The sequence below is a fragment of the Anguilla rostrata genome, chromosome 4, assembly GCF_018555375.3.
Source record: "Anguilla rostrata isolate EN2019 chromosome 4, ASM1855537v3, whole genome shotgun sequence".
NCBI lineage: Eukaryota > Metazoa > Chordata > Actinopteri > Anguilliformes > Anguillidae > Anguilla > Anguilla rostrata.
Genome location: NC_057936.1, coordinates 7,553,119 through 7,568,065, shown reverse-complemented (window position 1 = coordinate 7,568,065; position 14,947 = coordinate 7,553,119). Strand labels below are relative to the sequence as shown.

Genomic DNA, 14,947 nt, shown 5'->3' with positions numbered 1-14,947 from the left:
CCACACGTCAATCAAGTAGACCGAGTTAGCCGAAGACGATTTAACTCTTTGAGGGCGAAAAGAATTGAGTGGGGGATGGAGTTGTGTTATGGTAATTTTGAATCGCACGCAGGAACTTTTTTTTTTTTATTTCGTCCTTTTTAAAAAAATGGACGCGAATCGAGTGCTTGCATAGTCGTCTTTCAAATAGGCAGAATCCTTTACCAGATTAAAACCTATTTGTTATTGATAATGATACAGTAAGAGTATTTTCAATAGAAAAATATGATTAATAGTGTTTATGCGGTCCGTTCATTTCATGTCTTATTTACTTGTGTCAACAAATGTAATATATCAGCATAAATACCCAATCCCACGAAGGCATGTGAACTAAATAACACTAACTATTATCATTATTATTATTATTAACAATAATAATAATACTAAAGTCTTAAATCAGAACATGTTTATTCAATATTTAAAAAATAGGGTTACAAGCCACCCAAAAACATTCAGAACAAGAGTTTCGGTTGCATTGTTAGGCGGCATTGTTTAAGACGGAGACACCCTTTCACACCTCTTCCGTGTGTGGTCAGTTGCATCTCTTTGCACTCCTCCTGGGGAAAGGGGGGGGGGAGGGGGGGTGGGGGTGTCATTTCATGAACAAATAAGGGGAAGAGATCATAGGGAGCAACCGAGTGTTAGCACAGTCACGCGCAAAACACATTCTCGTTTGCCCTGCCTCACATTTGGTCCCGAGCCACGAATGTGACGTTTAAGAAACGGGCAGCGCATATCTCGATTGCATTACCATGTCAGGACGGTGAGGTCCCCGTCTATGATGACTGTACTACGAGTACACGAAGGACTTTAAATTTATAAGCGAAACACAGCGTTAGAGTACTGTTATCAGAGAACGACGAGCGACTCGAGTCGTCCGACAAAGTATAAAGCACCGAATACCAAGCTGACCTGATTGGAATTTTTTGGAATAGAGAACAGGGACTGTCGAAAATAAATAAGTCTTCCGACAACATGGCTATCTGTTGTCACAGAGATAATCAGTGACAAGAAAAGATAAAATGGCTGCACGAGGATAGCCTTCCACATGGCCAATAAACAGATACAGACCCATTTAAGAAATTTTAAAAAAATCACTATACATATTTAATATGTTAAATTGAGACCAAAAAAAAAAGTGATTTCATGGTGGACACGGTTGCCTGCTTTGTATCATTTTCATTTTTAATTTCAGGTAATTTTAGGTTTCTGGGCAGTGTGACAGAAGTAGGACTTGGAGCAGAAGGATAAAGTAATATTCCAGGCACATGCACATTTGTACATTTGCGCTTCTGTGGAACCAGCCCATGGAACTGAGGACATTTCCATAAAAAAAAGGGGGGGGGAGAACGTCCCAGAGATGGCTATTAGTATTCCAGTGACACAGGCCCTTTAGCGTGGCTCATAATTAGACAGACAGATATTGGAAAAGCAATTTTCTGACGGTGGGAATCGCAAAACCTGCCGGAGGTGGAGCTGAAAAAGGAGAGGGAGGGAAGAGAAGGAAAGGAGAGAGAGAGAGAGAGGAAGGGAGAGAGGGAGGGGGAGCGGCGGGGGCTGCACGAGAAAGGGAATGGAGGATGGAGGGAGCAGGAAAAACAGAGAGAAGGAGAGCAGAGAAAGAGAAAGTGTCAGAGATGGTACTGATACTATGAATTATAACTCTCATTGAGAAGTCTGTGGGACGGGGGGGACGGGGTGTTCTGTTCTGAATTAAATGTAATTTGATGATACGAAGGCCATAACCGTTTGTGTGTGTGTGTGGGTGTGTGTGTGTTTGGAGGGGGGGGGGGGGTTGCTGGGGTTCAGGAGGGTTCTCTCTGATCACAGACTGGAGAACAGAAGAAGCCGTCGACGGTGGGTCCTCTGAAGGAAATCATCAGCTCTGGTGATTATGCATACTCGAGATATGCTCACGTCGTTGTGGAGGTCAGACCCAGAGGCTCGGTGGATGCGGCTCTGGGTGGGTCTTATTAAATTAGACTGACACGGGGCCGTCGCCCTGGTGCTCTCCCTTCACCCCACTGACACCTGTCCCGGGGTGGAGCAGGAGTGAGTTTGGGTCGGCTGAGAAGCCTCCGTTGGTGCTGAATTCGCAGGTTCTGCGGAGGGAGCAGGGAAGGAGCGGATTCACGTGATTATAAATAAACATTACATTTTTTTTTTCAGATTGTCTCATGTGCAAACAGCCTTCCCCCAAAAAAGCAAATACCACATAGTAGTAACAGAACACATTTAGAACAACAAAAACCATCTGAAGCATTTAATTAGCAAAAACACACATTTATCAGACATGCTTTTTATGCATAAATACACATTCATGCATGCACGCATACATGCTTGAATGCACACACATATGGACATTTGCATGTATACACACACGCACACAAACACACACACATACACACATATGCACTCACACCCCCACACACACACAGCACACACACCCCCCCCACACACACACACACACACACTCACCCCTCCCCCCCACACACACACACACACACACACACACCCACACACACCCCCACACACACACACTCACCCCTCCCTCCCCACACACACACACACGCACACACACCTGCCTGTAAATCCTGCCACTGCCTGCAGCCTCCTTCAATTTTTCATAATCACAACGTGCAGAATTGCTTTTGGAGGAAAAAAAACAAGCAAAGCACAAAGCCAGCAGAAAGCTGTGGGGAAGGTAAACTATCGCTCACTCCTGGCAAATAACCACAGCCTGAAAGAGAACAGACCGCAAAGGTAAAGGGGGGGGGGGGGGCAAGGGGAAGGGGGAGGGGGGAGAATGTAGAATGTGAGTAGCTCATAATTTTCAAGACAGAATTAGGAAATTGCAACATGTATAAAAACGAACAGCATTTCAGTACGATCCCGTTTCTTATCAACACACATGTGACCGAACCGTCTTTTATGTTGTGCTATTTATCGTACAAGACCATTAAAATTAAAATTTTAAATTTTTTTTGTTTGTTTTATTAACAGAAAAGGAATAAGGTTTTTTTTTTTTTTTTTTTTTAAAGGTTGGAAAAATAGAAGTAGGATGCCTGCTGTGTTTCCCCAGTGGGAACAGCATGGGGTGGGGCGGGGGGGCGGGAGGTTGGGGGGGGTCGCTTGTCAGGATCTCTCCGGACAGTGTGAGGACAACATCAGCCCAGCATGGAGGTGAGGGACAGGCAGACAAGACCACTGTGCCCCGCCCCCACGCCCCCCCATCCCCCATCACCCCCCCACCCCCCCCACAGACAACCCTGCTGTCAGCACAGAGACGGCAGGGTGATTTATTGGGGGCCTCTCTCCTGGGAACCCTACTCTCACCACCCCCCCTTCCCTCCCCCCCCCCCCCCACCTCCCTCCTCCTCTATGCTTCTGGGCCTGGGGGCAGGGAGAGGGTAATGACCCACATCATCAGCTTCACACCACACACACATACGCACACACTCACTCACACACACAGACACACATGCGCGCACGTGCGCACACACACACCCGCACACACACACATCCACAGACATGCGCGCACGTGCACACACACACAGACACACGCACAAGCACACACACACATTATAAACACAGATATACACACACATGCATACACCCACACACACGGACATATACATGCGCGCTTGCAGTCACACACACATACATACACACACACAGATATACACACACACACACATACACAAACACACAAGCACGCAGACACGCACATACCCACACAACACACACACACGCGCATACACACACAGACATATACATGCGTGCATGCACACACACACTCACAAACACAAACATATACATGCATAAACACATGCACAAGCACACAGACACGCACACACACACACACACACACTGCTCTTGCATGCATGCACACAAGCACTGACTCACACAAACTCATGCCCGCAGGCATTAGAGAACTGAGGAATTCCACTGCTAATTCTCAAACGCTCTGCACACAGTGAGAATCCACATGCACCACTCCATGCAAAACACACACACAGCGCTCTTCTCTGAAACCACACACGGGCTGCAAAAACAATGTCTTTGTGTTTAGGTTTTGCGGTACAGATGAGCGTGTGTTATCAACTCTCTTCTTCACTCATCTCATGTGCGTGGACGCAGACACACACACGCACACGCACACACACACACACAAGGCTGGTTGTATTTTCGTACTGTCACTGCAAATCAGATGCTGCGTTTCAGTACTGCTGAGCACATAAATATTGGAGGGAAATCCAGGTACAGTACTGTCTTACGAATAAAAAACTCCATTGCCAATAGCCTCCCTGTTTCTCGTCCCCTATCTCTCTCTTGCTCTCTCTCTCTCTCCTTCTCTCTGTTTTCCTCTCCCTCTCTCTTTCACGCATCCACACACACACACACACACACACACAGATTTCACAGCAGATCGCTGTACAAATCCAAGCGATAAGCAAAGGTAGGAGCGTAATTTTTCTGTGCCTGTATCGGTGACAAGAAATGAATTATCTTAGGAGAGGGGAGAATCTCTTAAACTTCCTAAATCTCACAACTATTTTAACTTCCGCTTACAGCTGTACAACAAACGGCATGTTCAAAATACTGGCCAACTGTTCTACTGTGAGACAAACTCATTTTTAGTTAGTTTACCCAGAATTCCCTGTTGTCCGGCATCTTTCAACCTGATATGAAACACTTTTTTTCTTCATTTAGAACAGAGCTCGTGAGTTCTTTCTGGAACAAGTCTGTCCTTGTGCGGGAGGCTACCCTTGAATGTTTGTGTTTTTTTGTTTAGGATAACAGGAAGTGAACCTTGCTTTTGACCTCTCCCAAAGCATAGTGTCAACATGACCTTTTGTCTTTGGTGATACTGGCCTTTTTTTAATGGCTTGGCTGCGGTCGCTCCATCTGTACTTGGTTAGCGTTTCTCAGACTTACGTTTTGGGAGTCTTAGTACATATTCTGCGGGAGTTCTTCTGTTTCTTTTTTGGTTGGGGGGGGGGGGCATTGTAATTGGTGTCATTCCCACGTATATTGTGGTTTATTCTCACCAAGCCATTGTAGTTTCAAACGTCAGTGCAGATTGTTAAGTGTTTGTCGTTATCTAAAATGGCTGACAATGAGAACTAGTTCACAATGGGGGGTTTTGTGAGCAGAACTGCTTGACCATTACCATTTGACCAGGTTAATGTACAGCAAATACTTAATAGCTCTTGTATGGAATAAACTTGGGAGCTAAATTCATGTTCACAATCATGACTGGCTATACTCATGAAAACCAGCAGGGGGTTTAGCCAATTTTAAACCTGTAACGGTCCCTTCCTTGATTGGTTTTCACGATTAACTAACATGCCAATTTTAGGAGGGATCACTCAACTCTACTACAGACGAAAGCTGAGTCTTTCGTCTGTACTTCGTTTCAGACAAAAGGAACATTTGCCAAAACAATTCTCCCAAATGCAATCCACAGCTGTGGGTTGTAGTTTCTGCACCAGAAGTATTCCAGTATATCAATTAAGAAGCTTTATGTCTGTTGACAGGAAATGCTAAGTGATATTAATAAGACTGGTGTCCACTACAAACAAAAAGGCTTGAAAGTTTACGCCATTTTAGCATCAACCATGTCTAAACACATTTGTGTCACTGGCTCTCCATGCCAGTGAAATTAATCAAGTACTTTTGAGTCTTTTTGTTAAGAGAAGACACAAATCTTATGAATATTACTTGCTATTATTAAACCAACGCACATAGCTTCTCTCTGATGAATGTCATGAAGAAGTTACCTTGAAATAGAGAGAAAAAAACGGAGTAATCCAAAATAGTAGTATTTCATTATACAGTTGAGTGAATATAATCCTCTCCCCATGTCTTTGTTGTACAGCTAAATGACACCAATGAAAAGTAGAATAAATAATACAATATGAACCGACACAGCATTGTTTTTTAACAGACACAACAAAACAAACAAAAACAGATATAATGTTAAATAAATGCAGGTTTGGAGGAACAGAGATTGATTTTAGCACCATATTCTGAAACTATATCAGCAATACCGTGGCCAAAGATTTTCTCTGTTCCACCTCCCACCTCCAGGAATTTTCGGTTGGCACTGGGGTTTCCAGTGTCATACTACAGTTCTGAATATCCATTGCCACAATGCTGTTGCCTACCTGGTCATACATCTCAACTCTTTGAAGAGTAGGTTATTTGGAATGTTTATTTATTCTATTTTATTTATTATTATTTTACAAACTTAGTTCTAAGTTCTAGAACTCTAAAAGCTTCTAGTTACCAGTAGTGATGGTTACATCAGAATAATAATGTTCAGTGAAGCCTTGCAGTTATTGTTAAAACCATAATAACTGCAAGGAATGTCTATTTTATCCACCTAAAAAGAAAAAATGCGTGGATACACAATGGACTGGTATATCCAAACAAGTAGGCAAGGGTCATATAAATTAATTGAGGGAACTTCTGAAAACATCCTTCAGAACGTGGAAATTGACACACAATAATTAGACACACCCATGAACGCTGAAGAGTAGCAATTGAATTGAATGTTGAAATTCTCTTAAATCACTTAATTTGCCCGTGTCTGTTTGTTTAAACGCCCAAAGTTATTGCCCTAATTAGGTCCTTATATTGCGCTCATTTCCCTTCTAAATGAACGAAACAGTCAGTTTAACATGCCTAGGAACGGATCATTTCTGGCGCTCGAATACATACCACTACTGAGCACGGAGTGCCCCCGTGTGGTGATTCTGGATAGTGCGCCCGAGCAGCTGACCATGCCCAACGTGCAAAGCAAATCTAGAATAAACCAGCTAACAAGCTTACATTGCTGATTGTTGAATAACCTGTTGTTTGGTAGCTACCGTCGAAAATAATATTGCTTATTTTACTGTAATGAGCAAGGCCAGTGTGCGTAAGGCACCTATGTAACAGACAAGCTACCAATTTAAAACGTAGTTATGTAGTTAAGGCTATCGTGGCTAACGTTAACTAGCGAGCATGTATCTACCTAAGGCTAACATCATATATCTAGATATTTAACTAGGTAGCTAGCTATGTACTCGATGTAGAGAACAGAAAAACAAATATCCAGCTAACTTAAGGTTCGCTGTGGGCTGAATTACGTTAGCTCGCATAGTTACACAGAAAGCTAGCTTGCTTGCTTATACTAGGTCGACTAAAATTGACTTGGAGGTAGACTAAACGCTCAGACCGGTCACCCAACCAGTCTTCTGATGAAACATCTGTTGTAGCTATTTAGACGGCCCGAGTTGGAAATGGACTGCGAGCATTGTATGCGCTGACGTATAAATTACATTTGACCAATGCTAAAACGTCGTAAAAATACACAGGAATAACCAGCATTGGTACTATCTGGTTCTATGGTGTAATGGTTAGCACTCTGGACTTTGAATCCAGCGATCCGAGTTCAAATCTCGGTAGAACCTTCATTACGGTTTTTGTGTGTCAAACATACAGTTTGTAGGCAAGCTTCATACGTACAGTATATACGGCATCTTAGAACTGTTATCAATTGTTTGCAATAATTTTATTGAGAGCATGTTAATTTTTAAAAAATGAGTGCAAGGCACGAACCTGGAATTTGGGTGAACATAAAATTCACTTTCAAAATGCAATAATTCTCTAAAAACTAAAACGTCAACCAAAATGTTTTTTTTTTGCCTTTTGAAATGTAGATACAAAGACACAAACATCTTAGATCAATATAAATTACTCTTAATTTGCCCCCTCTGAAGTCCAGTGAGAAAAAACATCACACAGTCCCCACTGTAAGGTCATACTATTGCATGGTATTTATTTATAATCACGTTTTGCTCTATGGCTGCAAGCACTATGATGTTGCCACTGCGATTTCCGGGAGACTTCTGACATCCAACACTGGTTGTTACCATGATCCACAATAGTAGCACCAAATGTAATTTCACCTTTATTCGTTGCTCTTGGAATCCTTTAATATCCCTGTTCCCACCTCTCATACACACACCCCTTCCTCTCACAGATTGCTATGCAATTTGCCGTGGTGAAATCTTTTCCCCTGATGTCCCCTCAAACAGGATGTAGGACGGATCGATTCAGAAATGTGTGCCATTTCTGAAACACTGTGGATAACTGCAAATTATTATAATTATATTGAGCTGCAGCCGACATGTGATTGCTTGTGAACATACCCCATGAGATGAATCTAGAATTCACTGAGGACATTTTGAGCATTGTTTATCATTGATATATATTAGATACTGCATCTTTGACTAGTCTCAAGTCAAGTGAATGGTGGCGATTAATCAGTTCTCCACCAGGGGTCAGTAAATCATCACTGCAAAGGACAATACCCATTGCTGAAGATCATCCTCACTCACGGACATTGAAATACTGCCAATAATAATTACTCCACTTAAAAATAGGACGAGAAGGACCACGTAATCTGCATAAAATCACCGCAGTCATAGATTTAGCCATCCTAATTCTGGACACAATTAGGTGTCCCAACCTCAGGGGTCATCCAAGCCTTCGTACAGGACTCCATGTATAATTCATGTTGGCCGGTCCACAGTCAAATCAGTGTCATGCAATGCAGTTTAATGAGGCAGAGAGCATGACGTAATGTGTCCCGAGAGTAGCATGGGCAAGGGAGGTCTGTAATACGGAACACATGGCCACATCTCTTAATGTGCTGCAACCCAAAACCCGAGCAATGATCGCGAGACCTGGAGTAATACTCAAACGGCACAGCCCCCCAACCTGGCTAATACTTTCCACAAAGAGTCATTTTCCGCGCAGCCGAGAGGAAACCGATATCGTTAAAATGAAATACCATCATTACTATTTTTATGCCGTTTTGGCGAAGGCGGTTCGCGGCCTAGCGGTGTTTGGCGTTCAAAATGGCCGTGTACCTGCCAATAAAACAAGTGCAAATGGTTTGCAGTTTCTTCGGATGAGCTGTGGAGCTCCACCGTCTCCACCGGGGGGCCAGTAGGCCGCTCTGCATGTTTCGCCTGGACAAAAGACAACGGTGAAGATAGGGAAATGTTCTGGAGGCTAAATGGCTTACTTTATTGGTCTATTTGAATACTGATGCACCACACGCAGTCGTGGTCATCTCCACAGCTCATGCATGCTAAGCGTGAACAAAGACACACTCTCCTCTGGGGCATGCCGTGTCCTTAGCGGCTTCTTTTCACACCGGAGCCCACAGGCCAAGCTTGCACAGACACGAGTCGGAGGAGCACACTTCGTGTGCAGCTTTAGCAACCGGGCCGCGACACCCGATCAACCGGCTGGGGGGGTCACTAGAGAGCAACGATAATCAAATCCAGGCCAACTGAGCCCTCCTTGACCTTGGCCAGTGTTGCCAATGCTACCACCAACTGTGTGCTGTGAGCAGTTTGTTGAGTAAGCTCTGTTTTGTGAGGGTTGTTGGTCAGGGAGCACAGTAAGAGCAGGTGAGGGAGAGCTGTGAGTAAGCTTTGATTGGTGAGGAACGTTGCACAGAGCAAGGTGAGCAAGTTCTGTTTGTGAGGGACATTGTGCTTTCTTTTTCTCACTCTCCCTCCCTCTGTCTTTCTCCTTGCCTCTTCTTCTCTCCCTGTCTCTCTCCTTCCCTCACTCCATACCCTCTCTCCTTCTTTCTCTGTTTCTCTCTGTCTCACTCCCTGTTTGTCACTCACTGTCCCTCTCTCCTCCTCTCTCTCTCCCCTCCCATCCTCCCCTCTCTCCTCTTCTCTCTCTCCTTCTCCCCTCCCTCTCTCCCCTCCTCCCCTCTCTCTCCCTCTCTCCTACTATCTCCCCTCCTCCCCTCTCTCCCCTCCTCCCTCTCCCCTCCTCTCCTCTCCCCTCCTCCCCTCCCTCTCTCCCTCCTCCCTCTCTCCCCTCCCTCTCTCCCCTCCTTCCTCCCTCTCCCCTCTCCCCCTCTCTCCTCTCTCTCCCCTCTCCCACTCTCTCTCCTCCCTTCTCTCCCTCTCTCCTGCTCCCTGCTTCCAGCTCTTTCTGTATGCCCTCGTGCCTCGTGCTGTGGTATAGCAGGCCAGCTGATAGGCAGCTGATGGCTCAGGTGTCACAGGGGCAGAAATGAAGGCGAAACAAAACTCACACTGTGCAGAAACTTAAACTGAACTCCGGGCTGGACGAGCCGTTGACGTCTTCTGCAGGAACTAGGTGTGATCAGGTGCTGGGCGCTGTCCAATTTTTCCCCGCAGCCTCCGACCATGTGATTTATTAAGTTTGACGCCGGAGAGCAAAGCATTCTGGGAGTAACTGGGTGGCCCGGTCATATGATATATATGCGAACAGCCAGTTTAGGCGGCTGGTGCATAAAAAGAGACATGTTGCTTAAGAGTCCTTCCCTAAAAAGTGGCATACATTAAAGACTGAGCTGCTTAAGCAGCACTTCACCGAATCTCATTTATGAAATTGTATTCCAAGGTCTGCTAGCCATATTAACACTAGGTGTGTGTGTGCGTGTGTTTTTATATTCATGGAATCATTCTCTGCTTACCTTGTAACATCACCATTTCTGCCTTATTTGCCATAGTTACCCATCTCCCTTCTTCAAACCCCTCACATAGTAACATAATAACTATAATAATAATTACAATAACAATTATTATTATTACTATTATTATAAGAAGAAATCGATTCGATACAACTATAACCAAGTTATCTTTACAGAGCATGAGAAACACAAACAGTAAAAAAATAATTAATAATAAAAAAATAATTATTTCAGAACACAAATAGCAAAATGAGCCCATGCAATTACAATCTGCAGCACGTTACCCAGCAAGCCACATATCTAGAGGCACGCGGCAAGAGAGAAGAAACAAGAGAAGTTTATCTATGTTTGTATTTCTGTATGCCATTACTATATCATTTATTTGTGCTGCTGGTGCGTACATAAAGCACATTGTGTCTCGGGTGCCGTGGATCTGGCATTAATACGGCTGAAACCGTAAAGCTGAAAGTAGGTTAACAGACAGAGGTTTTATGTGGCCTAGCGCCTAGGAAGTAATGGCAAAGCCGTAAAGGCATAACTGCCACATTCTCTTTTCAAGGGCCTCCTTCACGCGGTTCACAGACACACGCGCTGCATGTCGCTCATCAACAGTCAATGAAGTAAGCAGCGTAAACACGCCGAGGAACTCACAGCGCATTTATATGTGCCCCCGCGGTGCCATACACTGACCGCGCTCAGGAAATGTGAGAAGAACAGCATCTCCCGTATGCGCAAAACGTGCATCCTCCTCTGTAAACTGCGTATAAAAAAGCGTGTCTTGCTCTGTAACTCTGCACTGCATATATATATATATATATGGGGGGGGGGAGGCCCTAATGTGAGAATGCATGCATGGTTACAGAGTCAAAATACAGGAACTACAGGTGAGGGATTTTAGGGGGAAATGTGGACTTTTAAAAGCTTTCCCTCTTCCATTTTTGGAAGAGGGAAAGTAGTATGAGGGGGCATTGAGCAGTGGCTCATAAAGCAGGCAGTTTGGGAGCCTTAAAATTCTTAAATTACTTTGGGGGGGGGGGGGGATATAGAATGCTCATCTGACAACAGGGAAAATTTTACAAAATTTAAAGAAGACTTTAAGTTAAATTAAATCTAGGATTTAACTAGAATAGCAATCGATCGGATGATTGGCAATGACTGAATGCTAGGATAGATCATTACGGTCAATAAAGTCATTAAGAGATTAATTGTTAAGCAGGTTGGTCTAGACTACCTAGCAGGTCTAACTAACATCTTTTCACTTAAGTTTCAGGCTTTCTGGCTGAGGCTGATGTTACGTTGCTAGTTAGTTAGCCACATAGCGAGGATGGGAATTCATTGGTGATGAGCCAGCTTCATAACTTTGCTAACGTAATTGCTATATTGAAGTTATTGTCACTTAACAAAGGGTCAGTTAGGTGAAACCTTCATTAAACAAGCAAACTAATGTTACTCTCAGGGAATTACACAAGTTACCTCAGTATTTCTTCAGAATTCGTCTCATTAATGTGTTGTTTGTCTCTGTTTTAATGCAGTGTGTGCTCAAGGTTTCATTTGCATTTGACATCTTGAACTTTGCAATGCTGCTCAGAGATGCCAAGCCAAACTTTATACGTGTAACCCTATACGATGGAATTTTAAATTTGCAGTTTGTTGTGCAATTTAAACACTTTTCACAAAAATAAACGTTCTTGAAATGACCTTTGACCTTTATGTGTTTAAAAGGCGCACTGTTAAAATTGTCACTGTGAATTGTATGGGATTTGTGGGGAAATATCTTAATGGAACGTTCCAGCTCGTGTCTGTCCGGATTATAGTGAACTTGACAGCCATCTCAACCACATTTGACCTTTGACCCTCGTGAAATCCTCAGTGAATTAAGATGGAAAGTGGAGCATTGCCACCAAGTCCGATCTCCCCACAGCCCTGCACAACTGAGGTGGGGTACCCTTGGGGTATTTTTAAAATATATATATTTTTTACTTTACTTTACTGTTCTGCAGACGGTAGCTCTCCACGACCCAAAGGGCGACCGCGGTCTGTCTTTATGGATTTAGCGGTGACGTGCCACAGAATTCCCCGCTGCGAAATAACGGCGTGTGGAGCCACAGAGGCCGGTGCTAACTGTGGCCCTGTAAAAATATATAAATATATAAATCCATCGGCAGGAGCAGAGGGAGCGATGGCCGTGTGCCAACCGTCTCCCCCCCGCTTCCCAGTTCGAAAGAAGTACAACATTGTCCGGTCTGGCCTTCAGCCTTCAAGGGGTGCCTAAAGTGAACATGAACTCAAGGCTTCAGAATTTCTCTCCCAGAATTGTGAGTCAGTGTTCCAGAACTCGATCGCTTTCGATTAAATCAGCTCGAATCGATTTTGTTCGTATGGCGCCTTTTATGGAGAACTGTCACAAAGACGCTTTACTGCGTAGCAGAAAAAAAAGCACGAAACAGAGCAAAAAGAGTAAAAACCAGGCCCGAATATCCAAATATCAAGAACATTAATTACCAGTAGTGACTGTTACATCAGCATTTAGAATGTTCAGTAAAGAACCTTGTGATAGATTATTTGTGATCTTACGCTTTAAAGGATTTTTTTTTAAAGCCAAACTATTTTCCTTGAAAACAAACTATATTCATTCTGACCGTGGATTTTAGCCACCTCTCGGTCGGCTCAGTGACTTCCTCTGGTAAGAAGCCGAGGCAGAGAAACAGAGGACGCGGAGGCTTTACGGATGAATACTCCATTTCAAAGGAGAGGATATTGAAAAGAGGGGGAAATACGATCATACCGTGGCGCGATAAAGGAATCCGAGGAATGGCTCCCGCTTAGGGGTTCTTTAGCTCCGAGTCCGCGCCTCGTGTTATTGCACGCGCTGGCATTTCTGACGGAGAGGCCGACCCGGTCGGCGAAGGGGCTCGCAATCGAGCAATGCACCACGGCGGAAAGGAAAACCAGAACAACCATCGGATCTCTGGTTCCCGTTCCACGTGCAAATTAGGGGCCTCGCGTAGCTCACATCGAGGGTAACCGTACAGAGCTCGAACACGGGTGACTGGGGGTGCAGGAGCTGGAGCGGGACGAGGTTTAGATTCACCATTCACAACCCCCTCCGAGCTGACAGGAGAGGAGAGGGTGCAGACACGCTATTGTTTTTTGCTACTGGCAGTGGAATCCCCGGCAGAGCTTTCATCCACTCTTGTTGTCGGCTCGGCGGCCATTTAACAGGGAAATACAAGGGCAGGCTGCATGTCTTGCAAGCGGGCTAAGAGGGACAGAATCACAGACTTGTATCCGCGATTACATTTTGAGGGGGAAGTTCTATACTAAAGCATAGCATGCAACGCGCAAAAATTGCAAGTTAACATCCTGTCACTGCGCGCGTGCAACCACGGAGATCGGTCACGCAAAGCTCAAAATATCACACTCAGTCAAATGAAATGAACCGTCCTGTCAACGCAGTGAGAACGAAAATACCGGCGGTGAGTCACACACCGCGGAACCAGAAAACCGGTCTTTGAATTGTAATTACATAACGTAAATTTACACGATTACCAAGGCACTTTCAACAAGGATTTCTTTACTATACTAAGTATTTAATGACGAGAGCACAACAGCCACGGTACAACATTAGACGCAATTAAGTACTGTGATCAATTTTATTAGTCCCTTTTAAATATTTAAAAAACCCAATTAACTCCACTTCCCGCTGTGCATCCGTTTTCAAGGGCTAAAGAGATTACGAGGGTGATTTTCAAAGGAATGCAAACAAGGCTTACATATGACGATTTCTTTTGCACAGGCTAAACCTGCTTATTTATTTAAATCTTCCAGATATTGTAATAGGCTACTGTTAGAATGAGCACACATTTACTCCAGTGAGTTTACTGCAACGAGTCAAATGTGTGTGTTGATTAAGCTGACTGGTTCGGAACTGCCCAATTATACTGTGTGAAGCAACGTGAATTGCGGTCACCGACCACAAAACAGGGCTGTCAGAAACCCAGGAGTTAGAATTTCACACACAAAAAAAGCTAACTTAACGTCTGAATGAATGTTACGGACCAGAACGTACAAGGCTTACACAACCAATATATATATATATATATATATATAATATATAATATACATGGTGACACTGTAAGGATAGTCTACTAGACATGGTCACAATTTTGCTTACATCTGGATATCATATATAGTTTTGTCTTTGAACAAAGGGCAACGAGTATGTTTATTATGGGTCATATTTGGCACCCAGAGTCAAATAGTCCCGCTCCAGTCACTACCAGTACATTTGTCTTCTTTCCTTAGGGGGGGGTAAAAGCTATGTGTTTTTGGGGCGGATATCATTTGGTTCGTGGATTCACATCGGAGCGTTAGCCACGGAGTCTG

General features: G+C 44.1%; 1 long non-coding RNA gene and 1 other non-coding gene across 2 annotated transcripts; one reads left to right on the top strand and one right to left on the bottom strand.

Moving 5' to 3' along the window:
- Window positions 1–430: 430 nt before the first annotated feature.
- Window positions 431–7,312, bottom strand: LOC135254270 (uncharacterized). Its single transcript, XR_010329799.1, has 3 exons — window positions 6,766–7,312; window positions 1,957–2,141; window positions 431–596 (listed from the first exon to the last, which is right to left on the bottom strand). It is a non-coding gene; the product is annotated as an uncharacterized LOC135254270 (long non-coding RNA).
- Window positions 7,313–7,427: 115 nt separating this feature from the next.
- trnaq-uug (transfer RNA glutamine (anticodon UUG)) lies at window positions 7,428–7,499 on the top strand. The gene has a single exon. It is a non-coding gene; the product is annotated as a tRNA-Gln (tRNA).
- The last annotated feature ends 7,448 nt before the right edge of the window (window positions 7,500–14,947 follow it).